Source organism: Herpailurus yagouaroundi, unplaced genomic scaffold, assembly GCF_014898765.1.
Source record: "Herpailurus yagouaroundi ecotype Mexico unplaced genomic scaffold, PumYag 67793, whole genome shotgun sequence".
NCBI lineage: Eukaryota > Metazoa > Chordata > Mammalia > Carnivora > Felidae > Herpailurus > Herpailurus yagouaroundi.
This window is the reverse complement of record NW_024420586.1, coordinates 1,739,374-1,754,892: the sequence shown is the minus strand read 5'-3', so window position 1 is coordinate 1,754,892 and position 15,519 is coordinate 1,739,374. Positions and strand designations below refer to the sequence as shown.

At 39.3% G+C, this 15,519-nt stretch overlaps 1 long non-coding RNA gene and 1 pseudogene across 1 annotated transcript in view; one reads left to right on the top strand and one right to left on the bottom strand.

Moving 5' to 3' along the window:
- The window catches only part of LOC121026048 (uncharacterized), a 552,687-nt gene that overhangs the window by 203,429 nt on the left and 333,739 nt on the right, over positions 1-15,519 (top strand). The window lies entirely within an intron of this gene.
- LOC121026045 (prostaglandin reductase 1-like) lies at positions 5,388-6,599 on the bottom strand (annotated as a pseudogene).

Here is a 15,519-nt window from a genome sequence, read left to right as displayed (position 1 = left end):
CTTCATACTCATTATCTCATTTAATTTTCACAATAACCATATGAGGTAGGTGTTACTTGCATTTCCTCGTTGAAAGAAAAAATTGTCGAAGTAAGTAGCATATCCTGGCTGGAAAACCAGATCTTTAAGACTCAAGGGGTTAATATTCTTTCTTCTAGATCTGGAAGTTTCAAACCTCTGTAGAAGTCTTTATTAATTCCAGGTTTTATAGAGAAATTTCTCCCCTGGCCTGGGGCAGCTTCACTGGTGAGGGTTTCTGAAAGGCTGGCGCTGAAAGTTGGACTTTTCCTTTAAAACAGTAGGTCTTATTTCCCTGGCAAAATCCAGTCCTCCTTTTTTACCCTTTGTTTTATGGTAACCAGCACACTATGGTGATTGAAAGTAGGTGATTGAAAGTTAAGCTGAATGACTGGGGGAGCTTAAAGGCCTTAAAGGGGAGTTGAAGAATACACATAGACTTGGGTTTCAGGAGCAGACCAAGCCACAGTACTGTGAAGTCTGGAAATTTGGGCCAATTTAGATAGTGTCTGTCATCACTAAGTGGTTGGGCATAGCACCATGTGTCTTGAATGAGTGCCCCTCCTGGAGCCAAGAGTCCTGTGTTATAGCTGGGTATTGTCCATCTCAGTTAGATGGGGACCTGACCAGTGCCTGGAACATAAGCACACTTGGAAGAGTTGCCACTGGTCAGAGAGGATGTCACCTTTCAGCCAATAGTCTGATCAGTGCAAAGGGATTGAGAGGCAAATCAGAAAACCAAGGCTTTGGGCGAAGTCAAATGGCCTGGGCTAACATGGCAAGGTCAGGGACAAAGATTCAGGTCAATGAAATACAGGAATCTTATTTTGTAGGCACGATCCAGTGGAAAGTGTGTGTTCAAAGGGGAAAGTTCCTCACAGATATGTCCAGCTTGCTTTTAATTTTTTTTTTAATGGTAGGTAAGAGACTATGAAACACTCCACCATTATTTAGGTCTGGGTCAAGAATCATCAGGTTTAAGTCCACAGGTTTGGGCAAAGCTGAGGAAAGTATAATTTGTTCTATTTGATAGGAATGGATTATTACATATATTAAAATATAATTTAAATCCTATATTAGCTCATTAGAAATACAGTCCAGTGACAAAAATCAAATCCATCAGATTTAATACAAAATTCTGTCATGGTATTTGTGGTAGACAGAATAATGGTCCCTTAGAGACGTCCAGGTCCTAATCTCCAGAACCCATGAGTCTGTTACCTTACATGGCAAAAGGACTTTGAACATAATGATTAAGGTTAAGGGTTTTATCATGAGCCTGGATCATCCAGGTGATCTCAGTCCTATCTCCTGAGTCCTTGGAATTGGAAAACCTTCCCACGCTGTAGTCTGAGAGAAGGATGGCAGCAGGAGAAAGCTCATTGAGCCATTGCTAGTTCTGAGAGATCAGGATCTGTGTTTAAGGAACTGAATTCTGCCAAGAACCATGATGAGCTAAGAAACAGATCCTCCAGAAAGGAACATAGCCGAGTCAGTGCCTTCATTTTAGTCTGATGAAACTCGAGTTGGACTTCTGACTTAGAGTACAGTAAGATGATAAATTTGGTTGTTTTAAGGTGCTGCATTTGTAGTAATTTGTTATGGCAGCAATAGCAAATGAATATAGTCTTTCTGTATGATTTGGGAATTTATAGATTTTAATCCTTCATGGGCCAGGATCTCTACATATTTTGTTCACTGATCTATATCAAGTGTTTTTAACAGTGGCTGGAAAATAGAAGACACTCGATATACCTTGGTTTCATTTATCCATTGGTCATCCCATCAACAAATACTTATTGAGTGCCTATGAATCCCTGGCTCTGTGCCAGATGTTGTATAAGGATGTAAAGACAGACGAGACTTGTTTTATAATAGAACCTGAGTCAAGGCACTTGGATGGGTTTTGGATAATAACTCATGAGAAAATGATAGCCTATAGGGCAGATCTGGGCCATTGTGTGTTTTTGTAAATGAAGTTTTATTGGAACACACTCATGCTCCTTAGTTGACATATTGTTTATGGCTGCTTTTGTGCTCTAGCTGCAGAGTTGAGTAGTTGCATCAGAGACTTCGTAACGCACAAAACCAAAAACGTTTACCATCTGGCCTTTTATAGAAAACTTGTGCCAGCCCCAGAGTTAGAGCCTTGTCTTTCTGACTTGCTGTGTCTTTTGGGTAAAGTGTATAACCTCTTCATGCCTTTTTTTTTTTCTCTTCTGTAAAAATGAGATGGTAGTTCTTTTTTCAGGCGGTGGATGTGAGAATTATTTTAGTATATGTGCTGCCAAAGTGAGCACATGGCTGGGAGAATTAAATGTTGAATTTGAATTAAATGATGGCTTCCAATGCTCAATATAAAGAATTCAATAAATGGTGGGTATGAGTTTTTTGGTTGTTGGATTCTACTCCAGTTCCTTCTGCCACTGTCACCATTGCTATCGTAATCAAATTGAGGGAAAAAATGTGTTTTGGAAAAGTAAATGAAGACTCAGCCCCACCTTCCTACTTGAAATTTGTTATGGTTCAGTCTCACTATTGAGCAGATAACTTTGCAGCTCGTTCTTTCGGTGTCACATATCTCATCCTGATGAACAGCAGGGTAGATCTTTACTTACTCAGTCTGAGCTAATTTTTAATTCCTCATTAGTCTTTAAGACAACTTATAAATGTTGTTACATCGTTTTGCACAAATGTTTAATCATGTCGACTGCTGAGTCTTGCAGTCTCTGTGTGTGGCGTAGTTCATACACTTGTGTATGAGTGCGGTAGATGGTGTTTTCGAAGATGGCCTCAAGTCCATCTCCCATCTCATATACTCTTTGCTATGTGACCTGCCATGCCTCCATCAGTAGGTGGAATCTTTTTTCCCTCCCTTTGAGTCCTGTCTGTCCCTGTGACCTGTTAGGAATGGAATATAGCTCAAGGGATGCTATGTAGCATCCAAGAATGAACCTTAAGAGATCTAGTGCTTCCTCATTTGCCTTTTTGGAATGGACCTTTTTAGAACCCATATGCCATGTTGTGGAAAAAAACCCAAGTAGCTATGTGGTGAATCCTATCCAGAGGAGAATGAATCCTTCATCTGTAAGCCTTGGCTGAGCAACCATTTGATAGCCAGCCATGTGAGTGTAGCCATTTTGAGTTTCCAGATATCCAAGTGTCTCAGCCAACGTCATGTGAAGCAGAGATGCATGGTCAATTTACAGAATTATGGAAGATAATAAATTGTTGTTGTAAGCCCCTAAATGTTGGGAGGCTTGCTACACCCCAATAGATAACGAAATACTAAGTTCATGTGACAAATAATTCTCTTCAGAATCTCTAAGTGCCCGTGAGAGTCTATAGCTATAGAATTATGTAAGCATTGCAGGTATTAAGCCAGCATTTGGAATCATCTTTGAAAGTTTAAGGTCTCTTTCAAGAGAAGTAAGGGCTGAAGAGGGGTAAGGAACGATAAACAGGTTTCCAATACTAGAGGAGCCATCCTTTATTGTGAATAAAAGTAAAATTTCCTTATACTGATGTTAAAGGTTCCATAATTTAGTTCAGTGTATTACTTTGTCAGCTTGGCATCCTTGCAACTCACCTTTTGTTTCTACTACCATTCTTTCACTCATGTGGTTTCCTCTGCCTAAGAGACATCTCTATTGTTGAATTACTTGCTTATTACCTACCTGGTTATTGTATGAAGGCCAACTCAAATGCCATCTCCTTCAGAAATACATCACTGATTCTCTTAGCCAAAAATTCTATGTATGCCAGAATAGGACATACTATCCAAATTAATTAGTGGGGAAAATAAAAGATGGTGGCTAACTTGTATCCATAAAATATTAGGGATGTAGATTGGTCACATATCTGCTGAAAATGTCAAATGTATTAATGGAGTTACGCATGCATATGTAAAATCACATTATGTAAGGTATCAATTATTTTTTGAAAACTGCTTTGTTCTGGTCTTACATTTCTTGAACCATTTTATTCAGACTCTGCACCTTCCGCATCATTGTCTATATGATCACGAAAGTCACTCCTTTTGGCCATCTATCATGGTTTTCCAGAAGATACTATTTTGTCTTCCACTAATATTGTTCAGGATATTTCACTCCCTGTGATACTGCTAGTAGAAACTTTAACTCATGCTGAAAAAATCCATTCATTCTGGTGTGATTAGAACAGCTTTATTTCTTTATTTTCTATTCTTTCCTTTAGGCATAAATTAGTGATTTCCACAAAGTATTCATGTATCATCATTTGCAAATGTAAGGTTACATGCCCCAGGAATAATTACAGAATCAAGGTCAAATGGATTCACCTCTTTAAAAAAACTCATTATTTTGGTGGCACCTGGGTGGCTCAGTCGGTTAAGCGTTCGACTTTGGCTCAGGTCATGATCTCACGGTTTGTGAGTTCGAGCCCCATGTTGGGCTCTGTGCTGACAGCTCAGAGCCTGGAGCCTGCTTCGGATTCTGTGTCTCCCTCACTCTCTGCCCCTCCCCCACTTGTGCTCTGTCTCTCTCTATCAAAAACAAATAAAATGTAAAAAAAAAAAATTAAAAAAAACTCATTATTTTAGCAGAAGTTGATTGACATTTAAAACCCGTGTTTTCGTCCCTGCCTTCACCCTAGAATCACAAGAAAAACATTAAGAACTATGAGCAGGGCACTCTGGTGGTCCCCTTGCCAATATTATAATATAATATATCTGGGATGGAACCCCAGAATTTTAGTTTTTAAAATATCTCCACATGATTCTAATGTGCAACCAGAGGGGTGGCTGGGTGACTCAGTCGGTTAAGTGTCCGACTTGACTGACTCAGGTCATGATCTTGAGGTTCGTGAAGTTCAAGCCCACCTCAGACTCTGTGCTGATGGCTCTGAGCCTGGACCCTGCTTTGGATTCTGTGTCTCCCTCTCTCTCTGCCCCTCCCCTGCTCACACTCTGTCTGTCTGTCTCTCTCTCTCAAAAATAAATAAACATTAAAAAAAAAGTGCAACCACACTTGAGAACCACTGATGTAAAACTAGCATGGGTTGAGTAGTGGTTCTCAAAATAAGGTCCACAGACAAGCAGCAACAGCCTCAACTGTATGTTTGTTTGAAATGCAAATTGAGGGGCTGTACCGTAGACCTAAACAGAAATTCCAGGGCTGAAGCTCAGTATTCATGACTTTAAATGACTTGACTAATATGCAGGCATATATAGTAACCTCTTATAGAGTGCTTTAACTCCTATGGTGCTTCAACTGTATATCTTTTTTGTTTTGTTTTGTTTTTAGATAATGAAGGTAGTATATATTTTTATATGGGGCATGGTTCAAAAGACATGTGGTAATCATCCAATTGAATTCTAGATTCCATGTGTCTTTTTTTTTCATGCTTTCACTATTGTTTTCCCCAAATTAGCGCCTTTCAGCATTCCCATAAATGCAGCTGGCATGGTTTCAAACTCTTCAGTGATGTTTTCATGGGACTGCATTTTACCCTCTAATACCCATCTCAGCAAGTCTTTCAGAGCCTTCTGGCAGACATCTCCTTGCCAGCGGGTGATGATGAACCCTTCCATGCGGTGTTGCTGATAGAGAATATTCTCTGGGGGTGGGCCTGGGGGAAGTGGGCGAGTAGGATTATATACAGAGATGGCCCCACATATAGCAGTTCTTCCAAATTTCTTCGTCTGGGGGATAACAATATTTGAAAACTCTCCACCTACATTATCAAAATAACAATCATAACCATCAGGAGAGGCTTTTTTCAAAGTTTCTTCCAAAGACTCTACTGTTTTGTAGTTAAAGGCACCATCACATCCAAGCATTTTAAGGTAGGCGAGCTTTTCACCAGACCCTGCTGCGCCAACAACTTTGCGGTTCTGAGCTTAGCTGTCTGGCCCACAGCAGAGCCCCATGCTCCCAGTGCTGCATTAACCTGCACCATTTCTCCACTCTTCACACCACAGATGTCAGGTAGGCCAAAGTAGGCTGTTAGCCCTGTCATGCCAACCATTCCCAGAGCCAAAGATAGTGGTAACGTGTCTGGCCACTCTGCAGTTTTTCCAGATCTTTCCCGTCAGAAACGGAGTGAGTTGTCCAGCCTGAAGAAGCCACTACATAGTTCCTGTTGGGAAGGCTGAGTTTTTACTTTGCACAACTGTGGCCACTTGTTGCCCCATCATCATATTACCCTCGTTCAGTCTTTAGGCTGTCACTCTTGTGGAGGACCTCTCCATTGTTTAAGGGTGGGAGTTCAACCGTCTTCATCTCAAAGTTACCATGAATGGATCTGCCTTCGAAGTGCTTCTTCAGGGTCCAGCTCTTAGCATAAACCATCCTGAAGTTCGAGAGTCCATGGGTTCCACTCCCTAGACAGAGAAGGTGTTTGGGGTTGAGCCTAACTGTGTATCTTTTGAGCAATGGACAGTGGGATAGCCAAGTAATTATTCTATGAGGGATGGCCAGCTCTGTGTATCTTGAAGGGACAAGCACATTTTCTCTACCTAGAGATACCCACTAAAGCTGGGGCTAGATGGATTATCTTTCATTTAATAAATATATTTAAGGATGATGTCATTCACCAAGATATCTTAGGGCCCAAGTAGAGGCAGGTAAGACCCTTAAAGCACAAACCTCCTTTTTCATGGTAATTTTAGGACTCAGCCACACATGGTTTAATCACTTGTGCAGATATAAAAATACAGTGTTTTAATGGTATATTGAGGCCTTAATTTAGGAATTATAAACATTGGGTTTCCACTCTGGAGAAGGTATCAGCAATAACTGTAAAATACCCTTCAGTTTCCTTCTGTTCCTTTACCTCCCACAACTCTACTTCATGTTTACTTCCAGCGGTCTCCTTTTCTTCTGATCATTGACTTCTGAGATTCATAAATTCTTGGAAGGGTAGAAAAAAGTGAAAATTTGGCTCTTTGAGAACAGGGGCAAATAATTTTTTAAGAGAGAGAAATGAAAAGATGCAGTTATTGTTTTTAAAGCTGGCGGCAGATTGTGCCGGCAATAAAGGTAAGTGTATGCAATGCTTAATGGAATTGAAAGTTTTGCCTTTGCTTTCCCTGCACGCTTAGAGAGCCTATTCATCTGTCCTTTCAACACCACCAGCGTTTTTGTAAACATGAAAAACACAACCCAAAAGCCTCAAGCCTTTAATTGCTCCTGAAACAAGCTGTAGGAAAAATACAAGGCTGGTGACGTGTACGCTGAACATTCATTGCTTTGTAACATCTTAGAAGAAAACAAACACAGTGAGATGGCACCTGTTTTGATCAAGTCTTTCCTTAGGGAGTGCATGTGGGAGCAATCCCAGGAGTTTGCATGACATGTGAAATGATTTTCTTAAAAGGGATAAGGGGAATATAGAAACTTTCCCGCCATGTATCACACAACAGACTTGCTCACTTCAATGCCACTCCACCACTTCAGTCTGCTTCTAGTTGGCTTCTTGTGCCCAAAGATGGGAATATTCAAGATCACATCCCCCAGATTCCCCTGAAGCTGACATTTCTCATGGGATCCAGTAGTCTGTCAAAGGGGTATCTGCACACCGGAGGTTAGGAAGTTGGGAGCAAGTGCCATGTGCCGTGGCTCAGTGATTCTTTTGATATGCAGGGTGGTGAAGTACCTTGGTTCTTCTGAGACACATTGGGAGAGGTTGGTGTCATGGGTGTCAGGTAGAGGGCGGTGGCAGAAACAACATGTGGGTGTTTTTCTGGGACACTTCTATGATGTGATGGGAATTTCTCTCGGCTGCATGGCTGTTGGCTATGTATCATCCAAACTCAGTTGTTTGAGTCCTTCTCAAACTACTTCAAACATCTGGCCTTTAGGATCAAAGAAAATTTAGCACCTGGGACAACTTTCAGGTTTTAAGAAGGGAAGGGATATGACAAACAAGATAAATACTTAGAAAAGAAAAGTATTTGGGGAGTGTATTTTCCATATGATTCTCTGCATCACCCTAAACTCCCACCCTCCCTCCCCCCTTCTGTACTTATCTATGTATCCATTGCCAGTGCTCATTTCTTGTGTCAATAATGATTTTTGGAGTCTCATAAGATGAGGTGACATCTGTGCTCCATGTTTTACTAGCTTTGTGGTCATTGTACAGCTACATCTTCCCTATTCATATATGTGCACCATCACATTGTGTCTATCAAATGAATTGTTTAAAATATATAGGAATCTTGATTTGTTACTCTACATCAGAACAAGCTAACTGAACCATCTCACATATGTGTATGCTCACACACATGCACCTGACTATGTCATGTTCCTTGGTTCTATGTTGACGCAGCCATCAGTCGTGTTTGGAATCTGTAACTCGCAAGTACTTGGAGTTAGGCCTGACCCTACCCCCATTAGAATGTTCATCTCTGGTTTTAGGAGAGTCCAGTGTCACCTAGAACATTTATGTCTAACATGTAAGATATTAAAAAGAGGCTTACGAAGGAATGGTGACAACACCAGTGGAGGTCCAAGGAATCTGAAAGAGCCAGGGTGCGTGCGTGTGTGTGTGTGTGTGTGTGTGTATACATATGTATGTATGTGTATATATATATATATATATATATATATACACGCGTGTATATATACATATGTATAGAGACACACGTGTTTATATACATATGTGTATATATATATATATATATATATACACACACACACACACATGTATATATATCCATATCTTCTTCATCCATTTATCTATTGACAGACACTTGGGAGGCTGCCATATCTTGGCCATTACACATAATGCTGCAGTGAACATAGGGGTACATATATCTTTTGTAATTAGTATTTTTGTTTTCTTTGGGTAAATACCCAGTCGTGGAATTTCTAGATCATATGGTAGTTCTATTTTTAATTTTCTGAGGAACCTCCATACTGCTTCCACAGTGGCTCTATCAGTTTACATTCCTACCTTCAGTGCATGAGGGCTCCCTTTTCCCCACATCCTCACCGACACTTGTTACTGCTCGTAAAAAGATCAGTATTTATTCCAAAAGTGTTTTCAGATAGGAAAATAAGGATTTTTATCTCATTACCACTTATTTTAAAGCAAAGTTGATTGTTGGGATGAGGACTGGGTGTTGTACATAAGCGATGAACCACGGGAAACTATTCCAGAAGCCAAGACTACACTGTATACACTGTATATTAGCTAACTTGACTATAAATTATTTTTAAAAAAGCAGAGTTGAAAGATAACTGAAAAGGAACAGGGATCTATGATGTACTGCTGGAGAAGCAACCATCTACAAAAACTATTGTGACTGTAAAGGGAGATCTCTCATCAGTCTAGATTTGGAAAAAGCATTCCCCAAAGCAATATTTCATTGTTTATATGTATCACATCTTCTTTATTCATTCCTGTAATATTACTCAGCCATAAAAAGAATGAGATCTTGTCATTCGCAACACCATGGGTGGACCTAGAGGGTATAGTGCTAAGTGAAGTAAGTCAGAGAAAGACAAATACTATATGATTCCACTCATAGGTGCAATTTAAGAAAGAAGATAAATGAACAAAGAAAAAAGACAAAAATACAGACTATTAAATCAGAAAAAATAGGTGGTTGCCGGGGGCGGGGGAGGTGGGAGCGAGTGGGTGGAAAGAGATAAATGGGATTAAGAGTTCACTTATTGTGATGAGCAGGGAGTAATATAAATACTTGTTGAATCATTATACTGTACACCTGAAACTAATATAGCACTGTGTTGTAACTATACTTCAATAAAAAAATTTAAAGCATTTCTGAAAGAAAGGTGGATTATAGAAGAAACAAGAATTAGAATTATTCAGTTCTTAGGTTTTTTCATTTTGAGGAGAATGGTAGTGAACGTGTAGCAAATAGAATGAAAACTGTTTAGAAGGAAGTAAGCAAAAAACTGTGTCAGCACTAAGGCTTGCCTAGCTGCTCTAAATGAAGCTGTCTTCAGAACTAGTAGTTCCAGGATCCATTCTACAAGGATACAGGGAAAAGGATTTGTATGTGATAAAAAGATACAAAATATGTTTGAGAATTTTAGAAAAAAATATCTGTAGTCACAGAATACATATGTTACCAATGACTATAACAGTAATTTTTGTCTGTTGAAATTACAAAATAGGTTGTAAGTACATTGTGACTGAATATTTAGTAAAGAAAACCATGATTAATAGGAAATAGCATAGGTTCACTAATAATAAGTCATGTCAGACTAATCTTGTTTCACTTTTCAGCTTGAATTGTAGGCGGAAGGATGAGAGAAAACTTTATAGACATGATGTATTTTGAATTAATATATTTAACAAAAAATATTTTATGGAATATGTGTAGAGAAAAATGGAGAAATGTAAGCTGGACAGTATTCAGTTTAATGGATTGGTAGTTTGTCAAACAATTTGAGCTCCTTATCCTACCCCATGTATAGTCCTTCTTTCAAAACAAATAAGATGTATAATATCTTTGCCCTTGGTCTTGTCCTCCTCAACATTTTAATGATATGTATAATGACATAGAAGGCATACTTATCAAATTTGCAGATGACATAAAGCTTGGAGCGATAGCTAATACGCTGAGTAACTGAATCTTAATTCAAAACAATCTTGACAGGCTGGAACTCTGGCCAAAGCTAACAAGATGAAATTTAATGGTTATAAATGTTAAGTCCTGTATTTAGCTTCAAAAAATACCAAGTGTACAAATGCTGGATGAGAGAAAATTTGGCCTAGAAGCCATTTCTATGGAGAGAACAAAGCTACTTATTTTTTCTGCCTATAAACCCAATTTGAGCCTCCAGCCTCTATTGGTAGAAGCCTGTTCATTGAAAAAAAAATATGTTACATCCCCACTATGTGCCAACTACATTCATTATCTTATGCATTTCTTATGGTATCTCACCAAAACACTTAGATTTATCCTTATTTTATGGGTAAGAAAACTACTGAATTTGTCCATCTGTATGTTGCTATTAAATGTTAGAACTGCAGTCCAAATTTCGCTCTCTTATTTCCTGGTCCGGCATTTCAGTATAGCTTTGCTACTCAATGTATGGCCCATAGATCATAGCTTGTTAGAAATATAGAATCCCAGGCTTCTACCCCAGACCGACTGAATCAGAATTTGCATTTTAACTAGATCCTGAGGGAAAATGTCTGCACAGTAAAACTCAAGGAGAGCTGCACTGTTTCACACTTGCCTCAGGTTACCATTATAGAGACAAGATAGTAACAACATTTTGGGAGGCTGGCTTGTTGACCATGGCTTGAGCAGGCCTTAGGCTTGAGCAAGCCTTCCTTTTTTTGTTTTTAATCATGTCTGTTAGTAATGATGACTGCACTGGTTAGATAATACCTGAAAACTCTTACTCATTTCTGTATGTGAGATTTTAAGATGGAGTATTAATAAACTGGCAGGCCCAAAAGACATTAATTAAGTGATGAGAGATGTTGAAAATAGTTCCTAAGAAGAAGGATTAAAGAAATCATGGATATATAACATTGAGAGGAGTCTCAAATAAGGTAGGATAGTTTTCTTCAACTATTTTGCAGGGTGTTGCTAGAAAAAAGGATTTCAAATTTCATCGGTTAGGCTTTTCCATTATTTTTTCTCATCAAATATTCATTGCATACCTACTATACACATGTTATTGAGCTGTACATACCATTAAATAAAAGTAGAAAAGGACGAAAGGCAAATATATTGTACCTTTATTTGTTTGGTGAGCAAAGACTACACATAGGGTTGAGTAAGGAGCTAGGCTTGTGATTGCTTTTGTGAACAAGAAAGGGAGGTCGCCTGGGTTGCTCAGTCTGTTAAGCATCTGACTTTGGCTCAGGTCATGATCTCATGGTTTATGAGTTCGAGGCCCATATCGGGTGAGCTCAAGCCCCACATTGGGTGAGCATGAGCCTCGCTTCTCTGTCTCTCTGTCCCTGTCTCTGTCTCTCCCTCCCTCCCTCCCTCTCTCTCTCTCTCCCTCCCTCCCTCTCTGTCCCTCTCCCTCCCTCCTTCCCTCTCTCTCTCCCCCTCCCTCCCTCGTTTGCTTGAGCCCTCTCTCTCTCAATTAAAAAAAAAAAGACAAGGTAGCTGTTCTAAAGGAGGTAACAAGCCAGCGATTATGTAGTAAACAGTTCATTATTTGTATAGGTAATGTGCACTTAAACACATGCCAGTATTTCAGAATATGATAAATGTTCTCCAGGTAGTAGAGACTTGGAGGAAACTAGTTTAGTTTGAGGAGTCAGGTGGTCAAGGAAGACCTCTCTGAGGAGACGACCTTTGAGCTGAGTGACAAAATGGAGCCAGCCATGCGAAGAGCTAGTGGAAGAACATTGCAGATAGAAGGAAGAATAAATGCAAAAGCTAAGAGTAAATGCAAATTAGGAAGGAGCAAGCCTGGCATGGTTTATGTGGTCCCAAACTGGGCATCATGAGGTTGAAAGGGCCAGATGTATGAAGGTAGATTTTGATTCATGGAGTTTGGAGGACCTTTCTACCAATGTCAAGATCCAGCAGTGTATAGTGAGTCCCCTGTCACATTATGTCACAGAGCCAGTGGAGGCTAGATGATTCATCAGGGAGGATTCAGAGCAGAATCACAAGGAAGAGATTGGAGGTGGTGTTCTCCAAGTGTTATCCATCCTAAAAGTTAAGGCCCTGGTTAACTCTGGTTTTACAGGCTTCTATGAAAATATTTTGTTCCTATCATTATAATTCTTCCTATAAAAAAAAGTTGCTATTCAAAAATGTCTATATTATTACTTTTCTCCTTGTACCTACCCCCTTTCTTTGCCCCTCATCTTCCTTTTTCCTCTCTTATTCCCTCCCTCCCTCCCTTTACCCCCTTTCATAATTGGAGGCATAAATCAATCCCAGGGGAAATTATGGCTATAATTAAAACATTATATTAGCTTAATTATGAATAAATAGCTCCTTTGCAGTTATCTGAAGATTGAATGTATGCAGTGATGACTAGAGTACCTTACTTCTCCTCTTTGCCACTCTCAGCTGTGGTGACAGGCAGAAACAGTAACTGATCAGTTACCATGGTTTCCAATGGAGGCAATGTAGCATGTAATTATTGCATACAGCTATCATTACTAAATTCTGTATGGCATTTTGATGTAATTCAATAAATAATTTGAGTCATAACTCTAGAAGAAGGGTACAACTGTTTGCAGGGTAATATTTTAAGAAAAATTACATAAAATATTTTTTCTCTACAGCTTACCTATTAAGGGCACTGATGAATAAAATTTGGTACTTGGTTCTAATTGCTTTTGTCCTATCGCAAGAAAAATTGGTAAAAGGAGGTTTCAGGTGCCTTGATAGGTAAAGTAGTGATGATTCGGGTACTAAATGAAGCAAGACCCTTCATTTGGCTTTTAGCATGGTACTTAGTGAATCTTATGTCTTTGGGTTTGTACGTCTTTAACCATGAAATAAAAACACATGCTTTGTGAAACATGTAATAGAGGAGAGAGAGAGACTTTCAAACCAATCTACCGTCTCCTCCCTCCCTACAGATTCCAGAGCAAGTTTCCCCAATTTGTCACTGAGCGCTAACTAATTAAGGAGTTGTCACTTTCCTGGCCTCCTCTCCGTGCTGTGCACACTACAGGATATAAATGTGGGTGTGAGGGTAATTCTTCATTATGTATTCAAGGGAACTTCCAAGAGTTTGCATTTGTATTGTTATCATTTGAAGATAAATCATTTCAATTTATTTTAATAAAAGGCAAGCAGACATGTATCTGCATTATGCTTCTTCATGCCATTGATAACCCCCACTTTTAAACGGTTTTCCCAATCACTTGCTTTCTGTATTACTGTGTGAGAAAGCTGAAGTCTTAACTAAGTCACAAATTGACACCAATGCATGGAAACACAGAGAAAGACTGAGGCAAAGTTGTTCTTAATCTTTTTATGAACCATGTATCCTTCTATTAGGTTTTTAATTCAATAGGAATAATCTGCAATACTTGTAGGAATCTACTGGTTGACTTCTCTATCTCATATTTTCCTTTCCTTGTCTTTGTCAACCATGTGCATGATGTTACATGCTCTTTGTTATTCAAGATGATGCGCGTGATACAGAGAAGTACAAGAAAAGGGGTATTATACACAGTTCCTTCTCTCACAAAGTTTATGGTCTACCCAAGGGACATGAGCAGCACACACAATACAGACAGCATAACAGTAAGAAAACAGGCATTGTAGCATGTCTGAATTGTGTTTTATACCTTTTACCATTTTACCTGCATTGCTAATTCACCTCTCTGGGCCTCTCTTCTCTTACATGTCAAATGAGGATACTCAAAGCTGGCTAAGAGTGTGCATACTAGGATTCAGTCTGATAAAATATGTGAAATTTATTAACTGTGCTTGGCACATGATGGGTATCCAACAGAAATACAACCAACAATAATGATGAAGGTCAAATATTTCACAGAACATCATGCAGTTGGGTAGGATGGAGGATTGGAGTGACTTGGGAAGACACCATGAAGTAGGGTTTAAAGTTAGACCTGAAGGGTTTAGGCATGCTTTCAAGGCATGGAAGCAAGGCAAGTCTTTCAGGTGAAGGGGACAGGATATCTTCACGATTGATTTTTTTCTATCAATATGACATCCTTTAAAACTCAATTATTTTAGCACTGAACTGGGTTTTATTGTTGAAGCCATATTTGCTTCCATATTTGCTTGCTATTCTGCAAGGTCATGTTCAAATTTTGTTTGTTAGGTTGTTTTCTTGTTACTTGAAGAAGTCGTGAACACCTTCCCTATTTCCTACAACATATTAGGTGAAAATATCCTACGGCAGTGCTCCTTGGACTGCCAAGAATGCAATACACAAAGGGCTAAATATAAGCAAGATGTAAGCAAAATTTGGAAAGTGAAAGGCTTCTGCAATAGTTTTGCTTTGTCCCACTGTGCTCTTGTGTTCATCCTTTCCCCATTCCATACTTTTATTCCTTTTATCCAAAAGCTTCATATTGTGCCTTGCCTGTGCTCTCCAGGCCCAATACAGCAATGAGATAAATGAATATCATGAAGTCTATGTGATGACTGGCCACAAACGTAATATCACTCAAGGAGTATGGGCATTTTCAGAGTCAGGCAAGAAAGAAAAAAGTAAGGCCTTCATGGTAGGCCCTGTTTTAAGTGATAACTCAGTATTCCTTAAAGCATAGAGCATTAGTGAAAATCAACTTCAACTTAAGGCACATAAGCTAGACATCTATATTTAAAGTGGGGGCAATGGTTAGGTCAGATAAGAATGAGCATCTATTTCAGCATGCTTTTAAGGAGATGAGAGGGCACTTGAATGGACTCTTGCTTTGGGAATGGACTTTCATGGGTTTCATGGTGGTTGAGAGGCAGCTGTGTTTTCAGAGTCATGGAAGTGTGTCTTTCCCTGTTCCTCTCCCCATTGTGTCTACTGAGAGATGCTCTGAATAGGAGTATTTGTAAGTGAATGCTGATAAGGCAGGCCAGTGTTT